Source organism: Leucopleurus acutus (assembly GCF_964270905.1).
Source record: "Leucopleurus acutus genome assembly, chromosome: 1".
Lineage (NCBI taxonomy): Eukaryota > Metazoa > Chordata > Mammalia > Artiodactyla > Delphinidae > Leucopleurus > Leucopleurus acutus.
The window spans coordinates 124,022,078-124,043,213 of record NC_139142.1 but is presented as its reverse complement, the minus strand read 5'-3'; the positions used below and the strand labels follow the sequence as shown (position 1 = coordinate 124,043,213).

Sequence of the window (21,136 nt, the reverse complement as noted above, 5' to 3'; positions counted from 1 at the left end):
ACTGCCTTACTCCATGACCAATGAAACTGATGCTAGAAGCAGCATTATACTTGTAGCTGGCAGTCCAACTCAAAATTAAAACTAGTATCTCAGCAGAATTCCAGAATGAAACAAGGCTCCCTGGTAAAGTAAATCAGAAGTGATGTGAGGTCAGACATACTTCACAGCCATCACTCTGATATATCTGCTTAGAATTCTGGTGTAGATCTACAACCCACAAATCTAGATTGGTGGGTTTTGAATAAGACTGGCTATATCCAGTGGAACCAAAAACTCTTGAACCCCTTTCAGCATCATCCAAAACTTGAACTTCCTGTTTCTGGATAAGAAACCTGTTCACAAATGAGCTGTGCAATTCAATCACCCTTTTGACATCACATGTTTCTTTGCCAAAATTAAACAGTACAACACCAACATTTCCTCTATAATCTTCATCTACGACACAGACTCCTATAGCTGTGAAATGTTTTACAGGCAAGCCAGTGTGAAACTGCTCTTCCATAATACTCAGAAGGAAGGGCATACCATTTTATATTAGACTTGAAAGAATTCTGCATGATTTGTCTGAGACATAGACCTTGAAAATTCAGGAAGTGCTATGAAGTCAGGACCACATAATCTGGTGCTAGGAAACTACAGATGGATAGTTATAAGGAAAAAAATGGGATGAGACAGACTTCAGACTATACTACAAAGCTACAGTAATCAAGACAGTATGGTACTGGCACAAAACCAGAAATATAGATCAATGGAACAGGATAGAAAGCCCAGAGATAAACCCACACACGTATGATCAACTTATTTTTGATAAAGGAGGCAAGAATATACAATGGAGAAAAGACAGCCTCTTCAATAAGTGGTGCTGGGAAAACTGGACAGCTACATGTAAAAGAATGAAATTAGAACACTCCCTAACACCATACACAAAAATAAACACAAAATGGATTAAAGACCTAAATGTAAGGCCAGACACTATCAAACTCTTAGAGGAAAATATAGGCAGAACACTCTATGACATAAATCACATCAAGATCCTTTTTGACCCACCTCCTAGAGAAATGGAAATAAAAACAAAAATAAACAAATGGGACCTAATGAAACTTAAAAGCTTTTGCACAGCAAAGGAAACCATAAACAAGACGAAAAGACAACCCTCAGAATGGGAGAAAATATTTGCTAATGAAGCAACTGACAAAGGATTAATCTCTAAAATTTACAAGCAGCTCATGCAGCTCAATAACAAAAAAACAAACAACCCAATCCAAAAATGGGCAGAAGACCTAAATAGACATTTCTCCAAAGAAGATATACAGATTGCCAACAAACACATGAAAGAATGCTCAACATCACTAATCATTAGAGAAATGCAAATCAAAACTAAAATGAGGTATCACTTCATAACAGTCAGAATGGCCATCACCAAAAAATCAACAAACAATAAATGCTGGAGAAGGTGTGGAGAAAAGGGAACCCTCTTGCACTGTGGGTGGGAATGTAAATTGATACAGACGCTATAGAGAACAGTATGGAGGTTCATTAAAAAACTACAAATAGAACTACCATATGACCCAGCAATCCCACTACTGGGCATATACCCTGAGAAAACCATAATTCAAAATGAGTCATGTACCACAATGTTCATTGCAGCTCTATTTACAATAGCCAGGACATGGAAGCAACCTAAGTGCCCATCGACAGATGAATCAATAAAGATGTGGCACATATATACAATGGAATATTACTCAGCCACTAAAGGAAAGGAAATTGAGTTATTTGTAGTGGGGTGGATGGACCTAGAGTCTGTCATACAGCGTGAAGTAAGTCAGAAAGAGAAAAACAAATACCATATGCTAATACATAATATGGAATCTAAAAAAAAAAAAAGGTTATGAAGAACCTAGGGGCAGGACAGGAATAAAGACACAGATGTAGAGAATGGACTTGAGGACACGGGGAAGGGGAAGGGGAAGCTGGGACGAAGTGAGAGAGTGGCATGGACATATATACACTACCAAATGTAAAATAGATAGCTAGTGGGAAGAAGCCACAGAGCACAGGGAGATCAGCTTGGTGCTTTGTGACCACCTAGAGGGGCAGGATAGGGAGGGTAGGAGGGAGACACAAGAGGGGGGAGATATGGGGATATATGTATAGCTGATTCACTTTGTTATAAAGCAGAAACTAATACACCTTTGTAAAGCAATTATACTCCAATAACGTTTAAAAAATAATAATAAAAAAATGGGATGACATGTGAAATTATTTTTAAAAAGAGAGCTGGCCAACAAGCTGAAACACAGTGGTAAAATACGGGCCAGGGGGGTGCTGGGAAGATGGCAGAAGAGTAAGACGCGGAGATCACCTTCCTCCCCACAGATACATCAGAAATACATCTATACGTGGAACAACTCCTACAGAACACCTACTGAATGCTGGCAGAAGACCTCGGACCTCCCAAAAGGCAAGAAACTCCCCACGTACCTGGGTAGGGAAAAAGAAAAAAAAGAAAAAACAGAGACAAAAGAATAGGGATGGCACCTGCACTAGTGGGAGGGAGCTGTGAAGGAGGAAAGGTTTCCACACACTAGGAAGCCCCTTCGCAGGCGGAGACTGCGGGAGGCGCAGCGGGGAGCTTCGGAGCCGCGGAGGAGAGCACAGCAAGAGGTGAGGAGGGCAAAGCGGGTAGATTCCCGCACAGAGGATCAGTGCCGACCAGCACTCACCAGCCCGAGAGGCTTTGTCTGCCCACCCACTGGGGCGGGCGGGGCTGCGAGCTGAGGCTCGGGCTTTGGTCGGACCGCAGGAAGAGGACAGGAGTTGGCCACGTGAACACAGCCTGAAGGAGTTAGTGCATCACGGCTAGCCCGGAGGGAGTCCGGGAAAAGGTCTGGAGCTGCCGAAGAGGCAAGAGACTTTTTCTTCCCTCTTTGTTTCCTGGTGCGCGAAGAGAGGGGTTTAAGAGCGCTGTTTAAAGGAACTCCAGAGAAGGGTGAGAGCCGCGGCTAAAAGCACGGACCCCAGAGACAGGCGGGAGACGCTAAGGCTGCTGCTGCCGCCACCAAGGGGCCTGTGTGCGAGCACAGGTCACTATCCACACCCCCCTTCCGGGGAGCCTGTGCAGCCCGCCACTGCCAGCTTCGCAGGATCCAGGGACAACTTTCCCCGGAGAACGCACGGTGGGTCTCAGGCTGGTGCAACGTCATGCTGGCCTCTGCTGCCGCAGGCCTGCCCCGCATGCCGTGCCCCTCTCTCCCTCAGCCTGAGTGCGCCAGAGGCCCCGAATCAGCGGCTCCTTTAACCCCGTCCTCTCTGAGCATAAAACAGACGCCCTCCAGTGACCTACACGCAGAGGCGGGGCCAAATCCAAAGCTGAGCCCCTGTGAGCTGTGAGAACAAAGAAGAGAAAGGGAAATCTCTCCCAGCAGCCTCAGAAGCAGCGGATTAAAGCTCCACAATCAACTTGATTTACCCTGCATCTGTGGAGTACCTGAATAGACAAGGAATGATCCCAAATTGAGGAGGTGGACTTCGAGAACAAGATCTATGATTTTTTCCCCTTTTCCTCTTTTTGTGAATGTGTATCTGTATGCTTCTGTGTGAGATCTTGTCTGTATAGCTTTGCTTCCACCATTTGTCCTAGGATTCTATCCGTCCATTTTTTAAAAAAAATTTTTTCTTAATAATTAATTTTAATAACTTTATTATACTTTATTATATTTTACTTTATCTTCTTTCTTTCCTTTTTCCTTCCTTCCCTCCTTCCTTCCTCCCTCCCTCCCTTTCTTTCCCTCTTGCCCTCTTTCCTTTTCTTCTTTCTTTCTTTCTTCCTTCCTTCCTTCCTCTCTCTCTCTCTCTCTCTCTCTCTCTCTCTCTCTCTTTCTTCCTACTTCTACTAATTCTCCCTACTTTTTCTCCCTTTTACTCTGACCGTGTGGATGAAAGGCTCTTGGTGCTCCAGCCAGGAGTCAGGGCTCTGCCTCTGACGTGGGAGAGCCAACGTCAGGACACTGGTCAACAACAGACCTCCCAGCTCCACATAATATCAAACGGCGAAAATCTCCCAGAGACCTCCATCTTAACACCAGCACCCAGCCTCACTCAACAACCAGCTAGCTACAGTGCTGGACAACCTATGCCAAACAACTAGCAAAACAGGAACACAACCCCACCCATTAGCAGAGAGGCTGCCTAAAATCATAATAAGTTCACAGACACCCCAAAACACACCACCAGACATGGACCTACCCACTAGAGAGACAAGATCCAGCCTCATCCACCACAACACAGGCACTAGTCCCCTCCACCAGGAAGCCTACACAACCCACTGAACCAACCTTAGCCACTGGAGACAGACATCAAAAACAACGGGAACTACGAACCTGCAGCCTACAAAAAGGAGACCCCAAACACAGTAAGATAAGCAAAATGAGAAGACAGAAAAACACACAGCAGATGAAGGAGCAAGATAAAAATGCACCAGACCTAACAAATGAAGAGGAAATAGACAGTCTACCTGAAAAAGAATTCAGAATAATGATAGTAAAGATGATCCAAAATCTTGGAAATAGAATGCACAAAATGCAAGAAACATTTAACAAGGACCTAGAAGAAATAAAGATGAAACAAGCAACGATGAACAACACAATAAATGAAAAGAAAAATACTCTAGATGGGATCAATAGCAGAATAACTGAGGCAAAAGAATGCATAAGTGACCTGGAAGATAAAATAGTGGAAATAAGTACTGCAGAGCAGAATAAAGAAAAAAGAATGAAAAGAACTGAGGACAGTCTCAGAGACCTCTGGGACAACACTAAATGCACCAACATTAGAATTATAGGGTTTCCAGAAGAAGAGAAAAAGAAAGGGACTGAGAAAATATTTGAAGAGATTATAGTTGAAAACTTCCCTAATATGGGAAAGGAAATAGTTAATCAAATCCAGGAAGCACAGAGAGTCCCATACAGGATAAATCCAAGGAGAAATATGCCAAGACACATATTAATCAAACTGTCAAAAATTAAATACAAAGAAAGCATATTAAAAGCAGCAAGGGAAAAACAACAAATAACACACAAGGGAATCCCCATAAGGTTAACAGCTGATCTTGCAGCAGAAACTCTGCAAGCCAGAAGGGAGTGGTGGGACATACTGAAAGTGATGAAGGAGAAAAACCTGCAACCAAGATTACTCTACCCAGAAAGGATCTCATTCAGATTTGATGGAGAAATTAAAACCTTTACAGACAAGCAAAAACAGAGAGTTCAGCACCACCACACCAGCTTTACAACAAATGCTAAAGGAACTTCTCTAAGCAAGAAACACAAGAGAAGGAAAAGACCTATAATAACGAACCCAAAACAATTTAGAAAATGGGAATAGGAACATACATATTGATAATTACCTTAAAGTAAATTAGCTTAAATTGACTAAATGCTCCCTCCAAAAGACACAGATTGGCTGAATGGATACAAACAAGACCCATATATATACTGTCTACAAGAGACCCACTTCAGACCTAGAGACACAAACAGTCTGAAAGTAAGGGGATGGAAAAAGATATTCCACGCAAATGTAAACCAAAAGAAAGCTGGAGTAGCAATTCTCCTATCAGACAAAATATACTTGAAAATAAAGACTATGAGAAGAGACAAAGAAGGACACTACATAATGATCAAGGGATCAATCCAAGAAGAAGATATAACAATTGTAAATATTTATGTACCCAACATAGGAGCACCTCAATACATAAGGCAAATACTAACAGCCATAAAAGGGGAAATCGAGAGTAACACATTCATAGTAGGGGACATTAACACCCCACTTTAACCAATGGACAGATCATCCAAAATGAAAATAAATAAGGAAACACAGTTTTAAATGATACATTAAACAAGATGGACTTAATTGATATTTATAGGACACTCCATCCAAACACAACAGAATACACATTATTCTCAAGTGCTCATGGAACATTCTCCAGGATAGATCATATCTTGGGTCACAAATCAAGCCTTGGTAAATTTAAGAAAATTGAAATTGTATCAAGTATCTTTTCTGACCACAACGCCATGAGACTAGATATCAATTACAGGAAAAGATCTGTAAAAAATACAAACACATGGAGGCTAAACAATACACTACTTAATAATGAAGTGATCACTGAAGAAATCAAAGAGGAAATCAAAAAATACCTAGAAAAAAATGACAATGGAGACACAACGACCCAAAACCTATGGGATGCAGCAAAAGCAGTTCTAAGAGGGAAGTTTATCACAATACAAGCCCACCTTAAGAAGCAGGAAACATCTCCAATAAACAACCTAACCTTGCACCTCAAGCAATTACAGAAAGAAGAACCAAAAAAACCCCATGTTAGCAGAAGGAAAGAAATCATAAAAATCAGATCAGAAATAAATGAAAAAGAAATGAAGGAAACAATAGCAAAGATCAATAAAACTAAAAGCTGGTTCTTTGAGAAGATAAACAAAATAGAAAAACCATTAGCCAGACTCATCAAGAGAAAAAGGAAGAAGACTCAAATCAATAGAATTAGAAATGAAAAAGGAGAAGTAACAACTGACACTGCAGAAATAAAAAAGATCATGAGAGATTACTACAAGCAACTCTATGCCAATAAAATAGACAATCTGGAAGAAATGGAAAAATTCTTAGAAATGCACAACCTGGCAAGACTGAATCAGGAAGAAACAGAAAATATGAACAGACCAATCACAAGCACGGAAATTGAAACTGTGATTAAAAATCTTCCAACAAGCAAAAGCCCAGGACCAGATGGCTTCACAGGCGAATTCTATCAAACATTTAGAGAAGAGCTAACACCTATCCTTCTCAAACTCTTCCAAAATATAGCAGAGGGAGGAACACTCCCAAACTCCTTCTACGAGGCCACCATCACCTTGATACCAAAACTCATTCAGATTTGATGGAGAAATTAAAACCTTTACAGACAAGCAAAAACTGAGAGAGTTCAGCACCACCACACCAGCTTTACAACAAATGCTAAAGAAAGTAATGTCACAAAGAAAGTAAACTACAGGCCAATATCACTGATGAACATAGATACAATGATGTCACAAAGAAAGTAAAGGATGTCACAAAGAAAGTAAACTACAGGCCAATATCACTGATGAACATACATACAAAAATCCTCAACAAAATACTAGCAAACAGAATCCAACAGCACATTAAAAGGATCATACACCATGATCAAGTGGGGTTTATTCCAGGAATGCAAGGATTCTTCAATATATGCAAATCTATCAATGTGATAAACCATATTAACAAATTGAAGGAGAAAAACCATATGATCATCTCAATAGATGCAGAGAAAGCTTTTGACAAAATTCAACCCCCATTAACACCCTGAAGAAAGTAGGCATAGAGGGAACTTTCCTCAACATCATAAAGGCCAGGGCTTCCCTGGTGGCGCAGCGGTTGAGAGTCTGCCTGCCGATGCAGGGGACACGGTTTCGTGCCCCGGTCCGGGAGGGTCCCACATGCCGCGGAGCCGCTGGGCCCGTGAGCCATGGCCGCCGCTGAGCGTGCGCGTCTGGAGCCTGTGCTCCGCAGCGGGAGAGGCCACAGCAGTGAGAGGTCCGCGTACCGAAAAAAAAAAAAAAAAAAATAAAGGCCATATATGACAAGCCCACAGCCAACATCATCCTCAATGGTGAAAAACTGAAAGCATTTCCACTAAGATCAGGAACAAGACAAGGTTGCCCACTCTCTCCCCTCTTATTCAACATAGTTTTGGTAGTTTTACCACAGCAATCAGAGAAGAAAAGGAAATAAAAGGAATCCAAATCAGAAAAGAAGAAGTAAAGCTGTCACTGTTTGCAGATGACATGATACTATACATAGAGAATCCTAAAGATGCTACCAGAAAACTACTAGAGCTAATCAATGAATTTGCAAAATTAATGCACAGAAATCTCTGGCATTCCTAAATACTAATGATGAAAAATCTGAAAGTGAAATCAAGAAAACACTCCCATTTACCACTGCAACAAAAAGAATAAAATATCTAGGAATAAACCTACCTAAGGAGACAAAAGACCTGTATGGAGAAAATTATAAGACACTGATGAAAGAAATTAAAGATGATACAAATAGATGGAGAGATATACCGTGTTCTTGGATTGGAAGAATCAACACTGTGAAAATGACTCTACTACCCAAAGCAATCTACAGATTCAATGCAATCCCTATCAAACTACCACTGGCATTTTTCACAGAACTAGAACAAAATATTTCACAGTTTGTATGGAAACACAAAAGACCCCGAATAGCCAAAGCAATCTTGAGAACGAAAAATGGAGCTGGAGGAATCAGGCTCCCTGACCTCAGACTATACTACAAAGCTACAATAATGAAGACAGTATGGTACTGGCACAAACCCAGAAAGATAGATCAATGTAATAGGATAGAAAGCCCAGAGATAAACGCACGCACATATGGACACCTTATCTTTGATATAGGTGGGAGGAATGTACAGTGGAGAAAGGACAGCCTCTTCAATAAGTGGCGCTGGGAAAACTGGACAGGTACATGTAAAAGTATGAGATTAGATCACTCCCTAACACCATACACAAAAATAAGCTCAAAATGGATTAAAGACCTAAATGTAAGGCCAGAAACTATAAACTCTTAGAGGAAAACACAGGCAGAACACCCTATGACATAAATCACAGCAAGATCCTTTTTGACCCACTTCCTAGAGAAATGGAAATAAAAACAAAAATAAACAAGTGGGACCTAATGAAACTTAAAAGCTTTTGCATAGCAAAGGAAACCATAAACAAGACCAAAAGACCACCCTCAGAATGGGAGAAAATATTTGCAAATGAAGCAACTGACAAAGGATTAATTTCCAAAATTTACAAGCAGCTCATGCAGCTCAATATCAAGAAAACAAACAACCCAATCCGAAAATGGGCAGAAGACCTAAATAGACATGTCTCCAAAAAAGATATACAGACTGCCAACAAACACATGAAAGAATGCTCAACATCATTAATCATTAGAGAAATGCAAATCAAAACTACAATGAGATATCATGTCACACCAGTCAGAATGGCCATCATCAAAAAATCTAGAAACAATAAATGGTGGAGATGGTGTGGAGAAAAGGGAATACTCTTGTACTGCTGGTGGGAATGTGAATTGGTTCATCCACTGGAGAACAGTATGGAGGTTCCTTAAAAAACTACAAATAGAACTACCATATGACCCAGCAATCCCACTACTACCCTGAGAGAACCAAAATTCAAAGAGTCATGTACCAAAATGTTCATTGCAGCTCTATTTACAATAGCCCGGAGATGGAAACAACCTAAGTGCCCATCGACAGATGAATCAATAAAGATGTGGCACATATATACAATGAAATATTACTCAGCCACTAAAGGAAAGGAAATTGAGTTATTTGTAATGAGGTGGATAGACCTAGAGTCTGTCATACAGAGTGAAGTAAGTCAGAAAGAGAAAGACAAATATCGTATGCTAACACATATATATGGAATTTAAGAAAAAAAAATGTCATGAAGAACCTAGGGGTAAGACAGGAATAAAGACGCAGACCTACTAGAGAACGGACTTGAGGATATGGGGAGGGGGAAGGGTGACCTGAGACAGGGCGAGAGAGAGGCATGGACATATATACACTAACAAAAACATAAGGCAGATAGCTAGTGGGAAACAGCCGCATGGCACAGGGATATCAGCTCGGTGCTTTGTGACCACCTGGAGGGGTGGGATCGGGAGGGTCGGAGGAAGGGAGACGCAAGAGGGAAGAGATATGGGAACATATGTATATGTATAAGTGATTCACTTTGTTATAAAGCAGAAACTAACACACCATTGTAAAGCAGTTATACTCCAATAAAGATGTTAAAGAAAAAAAAATACGGGCACCCAAAGAAGCTATTGGCATTAATTGACAAGCCATGGAGCAAGGGTATAAAAAGTAAACAAAAACAAGCTTCATTTACATTGTACTTTTATCCATAGGCCTAGCAGTCCTAGCAATAGAGGTAGTACAGAGTATTTCCATGAAAGTTAGTACTTAGGACCAAAATGTGGATTTCATTCACTTGTGCAACATATCTACTGATTATTTACTGTGAACCAGGTACTATGCTGCATACTGAAAGTACAGCAAAGAAGAAAACAGAGCATTCCTGGAATTTTGGAATTTATAATATAGTGAGGAGAGGCAGACAATAAAAACCCCTCAGTATAATGCAAAGTAGTGTAAGTGTTCTGGAAAAATAAAATGCAGGGTAAGGGAGCAGATGAGCTGAGCGTACATTTTCTTCAATAGGGCGCTAAGGGAAGATCTCTAATGAGGCGACATGAAAGCAGAACTGAATGAAGTCAGAGAGCAAACCATGCAGCCATCTTCTGGAAGAGCATTTCAGGTAGAAAACATAGCAAGTGAAGTAGCCCTCGAGCCAAAGAGTGTCCTTGACAAGTTCAAGGAGATGCAAGGAAGCCAGTGTGGCTGAAGCAGAGTGAGTGATTGAGAGTGGTGAGAGCTGATTTCAGAGAGATGCTAGGGTCAGGTCACATAGGATCTTGAATTCTATGATAAGGACCTCTCCTCCTAAGAGTTATGGAATAACGCTGGAGGTTTTTGGTCTCATTTTACATTGGTAAAACATCACTTTGGTTGCTGTCTGGGGAACAGATTACAGGGATCTAAAAGTGGAAGCAGCAGTGTATAGAGAGCCACTGCAGTAGAATGAACAATGGACAGACTTGGCTGTTTGGACTTGGGTGGTAACAGTGATGACTGTGGTAGACGTGGTGCAGCATAAAGTCTAATCCTGGTTCTGTGTCTTTCCATCACATAACCTTGCCTCTTACCTCTTCTCTGCCTAGATAAGCTTTCTAAGAACAGATAACACAACAGATAAGATATATGTTTGATTCCTCACACCACCTTGTCTGCTCCGACAAGGATAAGATAAATGGATAGATGGATGGATAAAAGAATGTAAAGGTTGTATCCAGTTCTTTTGCCATCTCTATTCCTTCATTTTCTCCTCACTTTTGTTGAGAATAGACCAGGTCATCAATCAAACTGATAGAGGACATGTTTAACATTGGACATGGTCTAAAAGTTTGCTGGTGTACAGCTTTCCATGGGGAAAAGCCACTGCTGTGTCTTAAAAGACCTAATTTTCTGCCTTAAAATAAAAAGCCCTGTGTATATCAATAAACTTTTTATTAAGAATTATCAATAAACTATAAACAATTTTATTCCATACACATAGCTCATAAAAAATACTCATAAATAATGTTTCATGTATTTCTCAGGTTATAACATATATTGCAAAATCATTGCTTGTGGCTTTTTCTTAAAAGACTTAAATCTTTATGAGTTTCATTTCTTTTAGTTTCCTGTACATTCTCTCATTACTTATTTAAATGTAACCTGTAGTTGAGATTCTGTTTTAGGATAAAATTGATTTCTATCAATTATTTACAACTTATAAAAAAAATAGGGATTTATCTTTTTGGTAGATTTCAACTAAGTCATTTTCTCTTTGCTTTCTGAGTTGCAATCATCTGTTTATTACTTATAAAGGAAATGGAACTAATAGATAAGTCATGAACAGTTAAAAAATGCTTCACTTAATTTATATTTTAGCCACAAGTGATTAAAATATCCTAAATACTTGATTACTTTTAATTTTATTATTGGTGGTAATGGTTATTTTTTAAACTTTATTGATAATTTCCTTGGGAATTCTCACTTTAAAAAAAGACAATGGCCTTAAACATGTGAAAAATGCATAATTTCGTTCATACTTAAAGAAATGAAAATTTAATGAGATGGTAGTTATCTATCAAATTGCTAAAGTAGAAAATACAGTGTTCTGCTTTTTAGGGAAAAGTTAGCAATATATTTCAAAATTTTAAATGTGCATATCTTTTGGCAATTCCACTTCTAAAATTTCCTGTCTAAATATACTTGCACATGTAAACAAAAAATATATGTACAGTTATTTATATTAGCAAAGTATTAAAAATAGTCTAAATATTTATTGATATAAGAAGAATTAAGTATGTTTTATACAACCATTCTATTGAAAACAATATAATTGTAATAGAGAATGAGGTAGATCTAAATGTATTTACATAGGACAAACTTCAAGTTATATTGTTAAGTAAAATAGTAAGGTGAAGAAGAGTATGGATAATATATTACCACTTATGTAGAAAAGAAAAAAGATACGTGCATACATACATGTGTATGTTTAGAATATTTCTGGAAATACACAAGAAACTGGAAACAGTGGTTAACTTGTCAGGTAACAAAAAGAAACTTTTCACAGAATATTTTTTGTACTGTTTTAACCATGTACCTGTATTTTCAAAAACTAGTAACTTATTTAAAAAATACAACTAGAAAAAGTAAAGAGCAAAATAGACAATTTAGGAAAATAAATCAGTACTTAAAGCCTAGCTTAATAAAATCCTCTAGGATGCAGGGATAATTCTTAGAGAAGAAAATTAGAGAATAAATGATTGATACAGTAGTCAGAGAGACTTCTATAACTAGAGAGGAGAGATCCAACATAAGGAGAAAAAAAAAGTTAAACAAATGGAACAGAATCAATAATAAGATGCATAATTAAAGAGAACAATCTTTTAGTGGGAGAGAGAGGAAAGCAAGTATGAAGTTAAGAAATTCTCTACTAGTGAAGAGATACTCACGTCTAGGTACTAATGAATAATAAATAATAAATAAAAATAAATAATAAAACATCTGCCAAAATGTTTGAAAGACAAAATAAAGGAAAAAAATCTTTTAGGCTTATAAACAGAAAAGCAAGTATATAAAATTATTTAAAGCAGGCTGACCTGTGATCCTCTCATTCCCTAGAGGCTATGGGATAACAAAACAACATCTACAAAGTCGTGAGAGGAAAATTTGCAGTGGACCGAAGAATTTTATATACTGATTTGTTTTTGGCATAAAGGCAAAGTACATACAGCTGAACTGGCTCTACTAATCAACATGCAAAGATGTGGAGGGAATTGGTTCCTTCTTTCATGAAGCATGTAGATAAACCATAAAAGTGATACATCTTATCATGAATCATTTTTCGTTACAGAAATAAATCTATTTACTGGACACAAGGAGTTCTTTTGTTCTAGCCTCTCTCCCCCTCAGGCCAGACTTGTACCAGATTCAGAAGTCTAATTAAATAGGAATTACAATTTTTATTAAAGGATAAAACAGCCACCATCTATGCCAAGAAAACTGACTGAATGAAAAGATCCAAAAGGTTATTATGGGTACCTCTGGATAACTCTTCTCCCCTATGTACTTGTATTTAAATAAGAATGATTTTTCATGTTTGTTCTGGAAATGAAGATACATATTCACTGAAAAATATTCAAACAATACAGAAAAGTTCAAAGAAAAATATCAATTACCATAAATCCCATGATTCACAGATATGTTGTTAAACTATGCCTGATTACCCTTCAGGATAACACTGTATGAATTTATGTATCTAAAATATATGTGTGCATACAATTTGTATAAATGCTTTATGTTCTATAACCCACTCCTTTCACTCAACAGTCTTCCATGCCAATAAAATTAATGTCATCATTTAATATGGTTTTTAAAAACTATGCTTTGTGTATTCTTGGGCATACACTTCTACATATTTCTGTTATATTCTCCAGATTGGTCTGAGCTTAGAGAATAAAAGGTCTTTCTATTACATCATACTACTTCATCAAGGGGGTTGATACACAAAAAGTGAGTTTCAGATGGATTGTAGATCTAAAATAGAAAGGTAAACAATAAAGCTTTTAGAAGAAAACATAAGAGATTATTTTCATAATCTTGGGTAGGCAAAGATTAATTAAAGGGGACAAAAACAGTACTACTAATAAAGGAGGTTATTGATAAATTGCACTGTTTAAACTTAGAACCTCTATTTTTCAAAAGAAATCATTAAATGACATGTTAAAAAGGCCATACTACCCAAAGCAATCTACAGGTTTAATACAATCCCTATCAAAATACCATGACATTTTTCACAGAACTAGAACAAATAATCCTAAATTCATATGAAACCACAAAAGACTCAAAACAGCCAAAGCAATCTTGAGAAAAAAAGAACAAAGCTGGAGGCATCACACTTTGAGACTTCAGAAGATACCACAAAACTACAGTAATCTAAACAGCCTGGTACTGGCACAAAAACAGATACACAGATCAGTGGAACAGGATACAAAGCCCAGAAATAAGCCCACACATCTATGGTCAATTAATTTACAACAAAGGAGGCAAGAAGATATTATGGAGAAAGGACAGTCTCTTTAACAAGTGGTGCTGGGAAAACTGGACAACTACATGTAAAACAGTGAGATTAGAACATTTCCTCACACCATAAAGAAAAATAAACTCAAAATGCATTTAAAAATTAAAAAATAAAAACAAGCAAAAGGCAAACAAACAAAAATAAAGAAAATAAGTAGAATATTTCTATAAAATGAAGACGAGAAACCATAAAGCTCCTAGAAGAGAACATAGGCAGAACACACTTTGACATAAATCGTAGCAATATTTTATTGGCTCTGTCTTCTAAGGCAAAAGATAAAAGCAAAGATACATAAATGGAACCTAAGTAAACTTAAAGCTTTTGCACAGCAAGGGGAACCACTGACAAAAATGAAAAAAATCTACTGAATGGGAGAAAATATTTGCTAATGATATGACTAACAAGGGGTTGATATACAAAATATATAAAAAGCTCATACAACTCAACATCAAAACAAAACAACAACAAAAAAAAACATCAAACAACACAATCAAAAAATGGGTAGAAGACCTGAATAGACATTTTTCAAAGGAGACATACAGATAGCCAACAGGCACATGAAAAGCTGCTCAACTATGCTAATTATTATAGAAATGCAAATAAAAACAAGGTACCACGTCTCATCTGTCAGAATGGCTATCATCAAAAAGTCTACAGGGCTTCACTGGTGGCACAGTGGTTGAGAGTTCACCTGCTGATGCAGGGGACATGGGTTCGTGCCCCGGTCCAGGAAGATCCCACATGCCGCGGAGTGGCTAGGTCCGTGAGCCATGGCCGCTGAGCCTGCGCGTCCGGAGCCTGTGCTCCACAATGGGAGACGCCACAACAGTGAGAGGCCCACGTACCGCAAAAAAAAAAAAAAGAAAAAAGTCTACAAATAAAAAATGTCGGTGAGGATGTTGAGAAAAGGGAACCCTTGTACATTGCTGGTGGGAATGTAAATTAGTGCAGCCACTATGGAAAACGGTATGAAGCTTCCTCAAAAAACTAAAACTAGAACTTCCATATGATCCAGCAATCCCACTCCTGGGCATATATTCAGAGAAGATGAAAACTCTAATTCAGAAAGATACATGCACCCCATGTTCTTAGCAGCATTTTTACAATAGCCAAGACATAGAAGCAACCCAAGTGCCCATCAACAGACAAACAGATAAAGAAGATGTGGTATATATATACAATATAATATTTCTCAGCTATAAAAAGAATGGAATTCTGCTATTTGCAGCAACATAGATGAACCTAGAAAATACTATGCTTAGTAAAATAAGTCACATACACGTGGAATCTAAAAAAATAATACAAGTGAATGTATATGCAAAACAGAAAAAGACTCACAAATTTAGAAAACAAACTAGTGGTTACCCAAAGAAAGAGGGAAGGGGGGAGAGGCATATTAGAGGTATGCGATTAAGAGATACAAACTACTATAAAATAGATAAGCAACAAGGATATATTGTATAGCACAGGGAATTATAGCCATTATATTGTAATAACTTTTAATGAAGTATAATCTGTGAAAATACTGAATCACTAAGCTGTATACCTGAAACTAATATAATATTGTAAATCAACTATACATCAATAAAGACATTATTAAGAGAGTAAAAAAGCAAGTCACAGACTGAGAAAATATTTGCAATACAAATATCCAACAAAAGGCTAATATCTACAATATATAAAGAGCTTAAAAGTTTTAAGAAAATGTTAGAGCTCAATTAAAAAAATGGACAAAAGATTGAAAAGGTAGCTCACAAAAGAAATAGCCAAATGGCCAAAAACCTTATGAAGAAGTATTTCACTTTCTTAGTCATTGGGAAAGCAGAAATTAAACTACAATTTTAATTACCATTACACGTCTATCAAAATGGCTAGAATGAAAAAGACAGGCAATAGCAAGTTGGTGGAGATGTGGAGCAATTGGAACTTGTATACACTGTTGATGGGCCAGGTAACTGGTATAATCACTTTGGAAAACTAGTTTGTAATATCTACTAAACTGAACATATGCATCTCTATGACTTAGTAAGTCCACTCCTTGGATATATCCATGACAGATATGTGTACATATATATCCGCTGTAACGTGAATAAGAACATTCATAGCACCACTTTAATAGTCTAAAATTGGAAACTACCCAAATATACCTCAATAGTAAAATGAATAAATAAATAGTGGCATATTTGTACACTGGAACATAATACTGTAATGAGAATGAACAGACTATGTGGGTAATGTCTCAAAAAAAATAATGTTCAATGAAAGACTCCCAGCACAAAATAGAACGTATTCTATGGTTTGATGTAAATGAAGCTCCACAACGGGCAGAAGTATTATATCATGTTAGAAGTCAAAATAGTGAGTAATTTTATCAGAGGCATTAGGTAGTGACTGGAAAGGAACATGATGGGGACTTCTGAGGTTCTGTTAACAGGTAAGTGCACTGTGTATAAATCTATCCAGCTGGACACCTATTATTTGCACAATTTCTCTATGCATGTTATAGTTCAATAAAATGTGTACTCAGTAAAAATATACCTCATCCTTTAGGCATTGGTCACTGACTGAAGGTACTTCATGTACTGGAGGATTTATGAACATATAAATTACATGATGTCATCTGCACTATATCTAGGCCAACACTTTTCAGAATAGACAGAGTATGAAAAACACATCTTGGTATTTTCCCCCTTCTTTATTGAACTTACCATCAATAAAATTCCCACCTGAAAGTTAAAATACTAGTAAAATATTTTGTTTACATTTGCAATACCACCTTTATATAATCAATCGCTCATATTCATTTACCTAAATTTTTCATTGTGTCAGCTAACAAATTTTTATGTGAAAATTAAGACAAAGAGAATTAATATATGTAGGGAACTATTTAAGCACAGACTTATTCTTTTCTCTTTCCCTTTTTATTTATTCATACTACATTGTAATTTAACTTAATTCAACAAGTATTATTGATTGTTTGTGATGTGCAAGCCACATATTGTGCTATGGGAATACAAAAGAAGCCTAGGATATAATCCCCACACTTAAGCAAAAGTATAGAAAAACTCATGTCTTTGGGGTTAGATGGATGCACTGGAGGAAAGATTTGAGACAGCAAGGGAGACAGAGACATGAATTTTTGTCTTGAATCCATCACTTACTGCCCTGTCAACTTGGGCAAACCATTTTACTCCTAGAAGGCTCAGTTTCCTCTTCTGTAAAATGGGACTTTCCCCATTTCAGGCTGTTTTGTGAAAACAGGTTGTTTTGTGAAAACTCAGTGAGATAACACTGTATAAATGTGCCAATACTGAAATATACTTTATAAATGGCAGTAATTGTAACAATTAATTGTAGTCGTAACAAGAACTACCATATTAAAAGACTATTACAGTAACTTGGTTAAAAAGGATTAGACACAGAAAATGACATTGTTTAGCCAATTTTTCATCTCTATTATTCAGAAATAGTGAATTGTACAATATTTTATTTTGATATAATGTAAAAATTACAGAAAGGTTGCGAGACTAGTACAATGAACTCCCATATATTCTTTACTCAGACTCAACAATGGTCAATATTTTGCCAAATTTGCATTATGTCTCTATTTCATATATATTTAATATATATACACATACATATCTAGAGGTATAAAAATATATAATTATTTTTATGAAATATGGTAAGGGAAATATCCATTGATTTCTATGTTCTTGAATGTTTATATGTATTGAATTTTGTCAAATACTTTTTCAGTATTTTTTCCATGGAGACTATCATCTGCTTTTTCTTCTTATGCCTATTAATATGTTATATGATATTAGTGGATTTCCCAATAATAAACTAGCCTTTTGTCTTAGTCTGTTTGGGCTGCTATAACCAAATGCCATAGACTAGGTGGCTTATAAGCAACAAACATTTATTTCTCACAGTTCTAGATCTAGGAAGTCCAAGGTCAAGCCTCCAGCATGGTCATGTTCTGGTGGAGGCCCTTTCAGTCTTGCAGAATGTGACTTCTTTTATCTTCACAGTGTGGAAGGGGCTTGGTAGTTTTCTGGGGCTTTTTAAAAAAAGATCCTAATCACTTTATGACTAGAGACCCTGAAGATATCTCCGTTATCTTTAAGATCCAATAAATTTACCAGGATCTGTTTCAAAGTTGACAATTCCAAGTTGATTTTCTAGTATTAAGTCAGCCTTGTCGATTTGTACCTGGAAGTCTTTTATTTCTACAAAATTTTCTTTTATTACAATTTTAAACAAAAATTCTATTGCTTTCTTTTGTTTTTCCTTCTCCAGGGGCTCTATTTCCACATATTAGATTTTCTTTACCTATCTTCCATCTCAACAACTGTCTCTGACTCTCTTTACTTCTTTGGAAACTCCAATTACACATATAAGAAGTTATCACTTGCTAGTATTAGTCCATGCTGACCTCTCACTTAGCTTGGGAGTCATACTAATGATTCTTTGTATTTTCTTATTAACTCTTACTCTAATCAAGCTATAATGTGGAGATTCACCCCCCCTTTTTTTTTATCATGTTAACTCTAGTGTTTACATCAGTGTTTGTAAAAAGTAAGAGCTCAAAAAACTTTGAATAAATGAATTGGAATTAATCATTCAAGGGCTAAAAGGATTGGCTAAATAACTATGGAGACCACTACATATAAATAATTATCTTATGATGTATTCTTGGTGACTGAATATATATATATAGGATAATCTGAGGATGAGTGGAGTCACAAAATAGTACAGTTCATTTGAAATCTGGGAATTTACCCTGTTCTCTTCACTGTCTCATTAGTTATCATTTGTTTTTTGGTTCATTTATTGCTTCTTTCAAGCTGAAGTACCTCACAGACTTATTCCAAAAGCAGATAACAATAGCATCAATACATATTGCATGACACTGAATGCTGCTACCAGATAAGTGTTATCAATTTAATATACAGAAAAAATTCTAGGGATTGGCGAGGAGGGGGCGGGGTGTGGCCAGGCCAGCTCTGGGGATGCCACATGCTGCATCTGCCCCCAGGCACTCCCGCCGCCGCTGCCCTTGCTGCGGAGCCATGAGGAGCACTGTGGAGCTGAGCTCATGAGCTAACCCTAGCCAGGGGCCTGGAGCCAGCCGGTAGGCATCCTGGAGGCGGCAGCACAAGGAGGAGCCTGACACACATACTTGGCCCTGTGGGGGGTGCGGCGTTGGTGGCTCCGGCCCCTGGACCAGGGAGTGGTGGCCCAGGACCCCGCATCTACTTTCAGAGCCACCCTGGGGCTGCAGGCGAGGGCCCAGGTGGCGCAGACGATGAGGGACCAGTGAGGCGCCAAGGGAAGGTCACAGTCAAGTACAACCGCAAGGAGCTACGGAAGCGCCTCAACCTGGAGGAGTGGATCCTGGAGCAGATCACTCACCTCTACAACTGCCAGGAAGAGGAGATCCTGGAGCTGGAAATTGATGTGGATGAACTCCTGGACATGGAGAGTGATGAATGACACCCGAGCTGCCAGGGTCAAGGAGCTGCTGGTTGACTGTTACAAACCCACTGAGGCCTTGAGCTCTGGCCAGCTGAGCAAGATCTGGGGCATGCAGAAGCTGAGCACACCCCAAAAGAAGTAAGGGTCCTCAACCCAGGTGAACGATGGCTCCCACAGGACAACTGCTGACCCCCAACCTTGTAGCAACAGCAATACCAGGGGAGCCCTGTGGCCAGGCCTGGTGCCATGAGCAGGGCTCCCCATGCCCCTGGCCCAGGGGCCTATTCCCTGCACCCTCAGTTTTCCATTTTTTGGGTTTTATTATTATTAAACTGATGGGACTTTTTGTGCTTTTATATTGACTGTGGTGCAGGCCCTTTAGCAGAGCTAGGATATGCCTTTGATGCAGTTAAAAAAAAATTCTACTGTATATATAGCAAATCAGCTTCCATTATCCTTGGAGCTAGACAATAAATGAAAATTTTAGTGAAGCATGTTATTATAGAAGTTTTAAGATATAGAGAAAAATCAATGTGTGAAGACCTCTGAAATTGTTTATCCTTTACAAGTACTCCATTTGTGAGTTTTTAATACCTTTTCATCAGTCAGGAAAATAGTGAATAAAGTTGCATTTCTCTTAGTGTTACATTAATTTAACTCTCATTTTCTACCAAAAAATCCAACAAATTTATCTGAAGCAGTACTGCCTATATATGTGTGGGGTTGCTGTTGAGAAACTAAGCTGTTCAAATGAAGTCAAGTAAAAGGCTTTTAAACTTAAGACCTGTCTTTTTCCTTGTACTAACTACAGCCACTATAAAGTTTAAAAAATATTTAACTCATATACAATACACTTTGGTCCTTTAGAAGAATCAATTAAATCCAAATAAAAAAATATCAATCTGATGCTTTATGTACACAGTTAATTGATTACTAAATATATACTAATTGTAATGTTTATTTTTAAGAATGGGAAGATTTATTAATACTTCACTAAAATATCAATATAAAATAATTGGACTTGCCTCTGCAGCAGACCCTCCAACACTAACACAGAATAGGCTTTTGTTTCCCCTGGCTGCTTTCACTAAGGGATGACCCACAGGAGTCTCCTCTCAATGTCCAGAGATAGCCTCATCCACCAGAGGGCAGACAGCAGAAGCAAAAAGAACTACAATCCTGCAGCCTGTGGAAAGAAAACCACATTCAAAGAAAGAAAGACAAAATGAAAGGCAGAGGACTATGTACCAGATGAAGGGACAATATAAAACACCAGAAAAACA

At 37.9% G+C, this 21,136-nt stretch overlaps 1 protein-coding gene and 1 pseudogene across 2 annotated transcripts in view; one reads left to right on the top strand and one right to left on the bottom strand.

Annotated features, from left to right (window-relative positions):
- UNC13C (unc-13 homolog C) overlaps positions 1 to 21,136 on the bottom strand; it is a gene marked incomplete at both ends in the record, with an annotated part of 586,714 nt that overhangs the window by 117,547 nt on the left and 448,031 nt on the right. The window lies entirely within an intron of this gene.
- Positions 16,782 to 20,026, top strand: LOC309960456 (protein phosphatase 1 regulatory subunit 14B-like; annotated as a pseudogene). Its single transcript has 2 exons — positions 16,782 to 16,809; positions 19,489 to 20,026. The product of its transcript is annotated as a protein phosphatase 1 regulatory subunit 14B-like (transcript).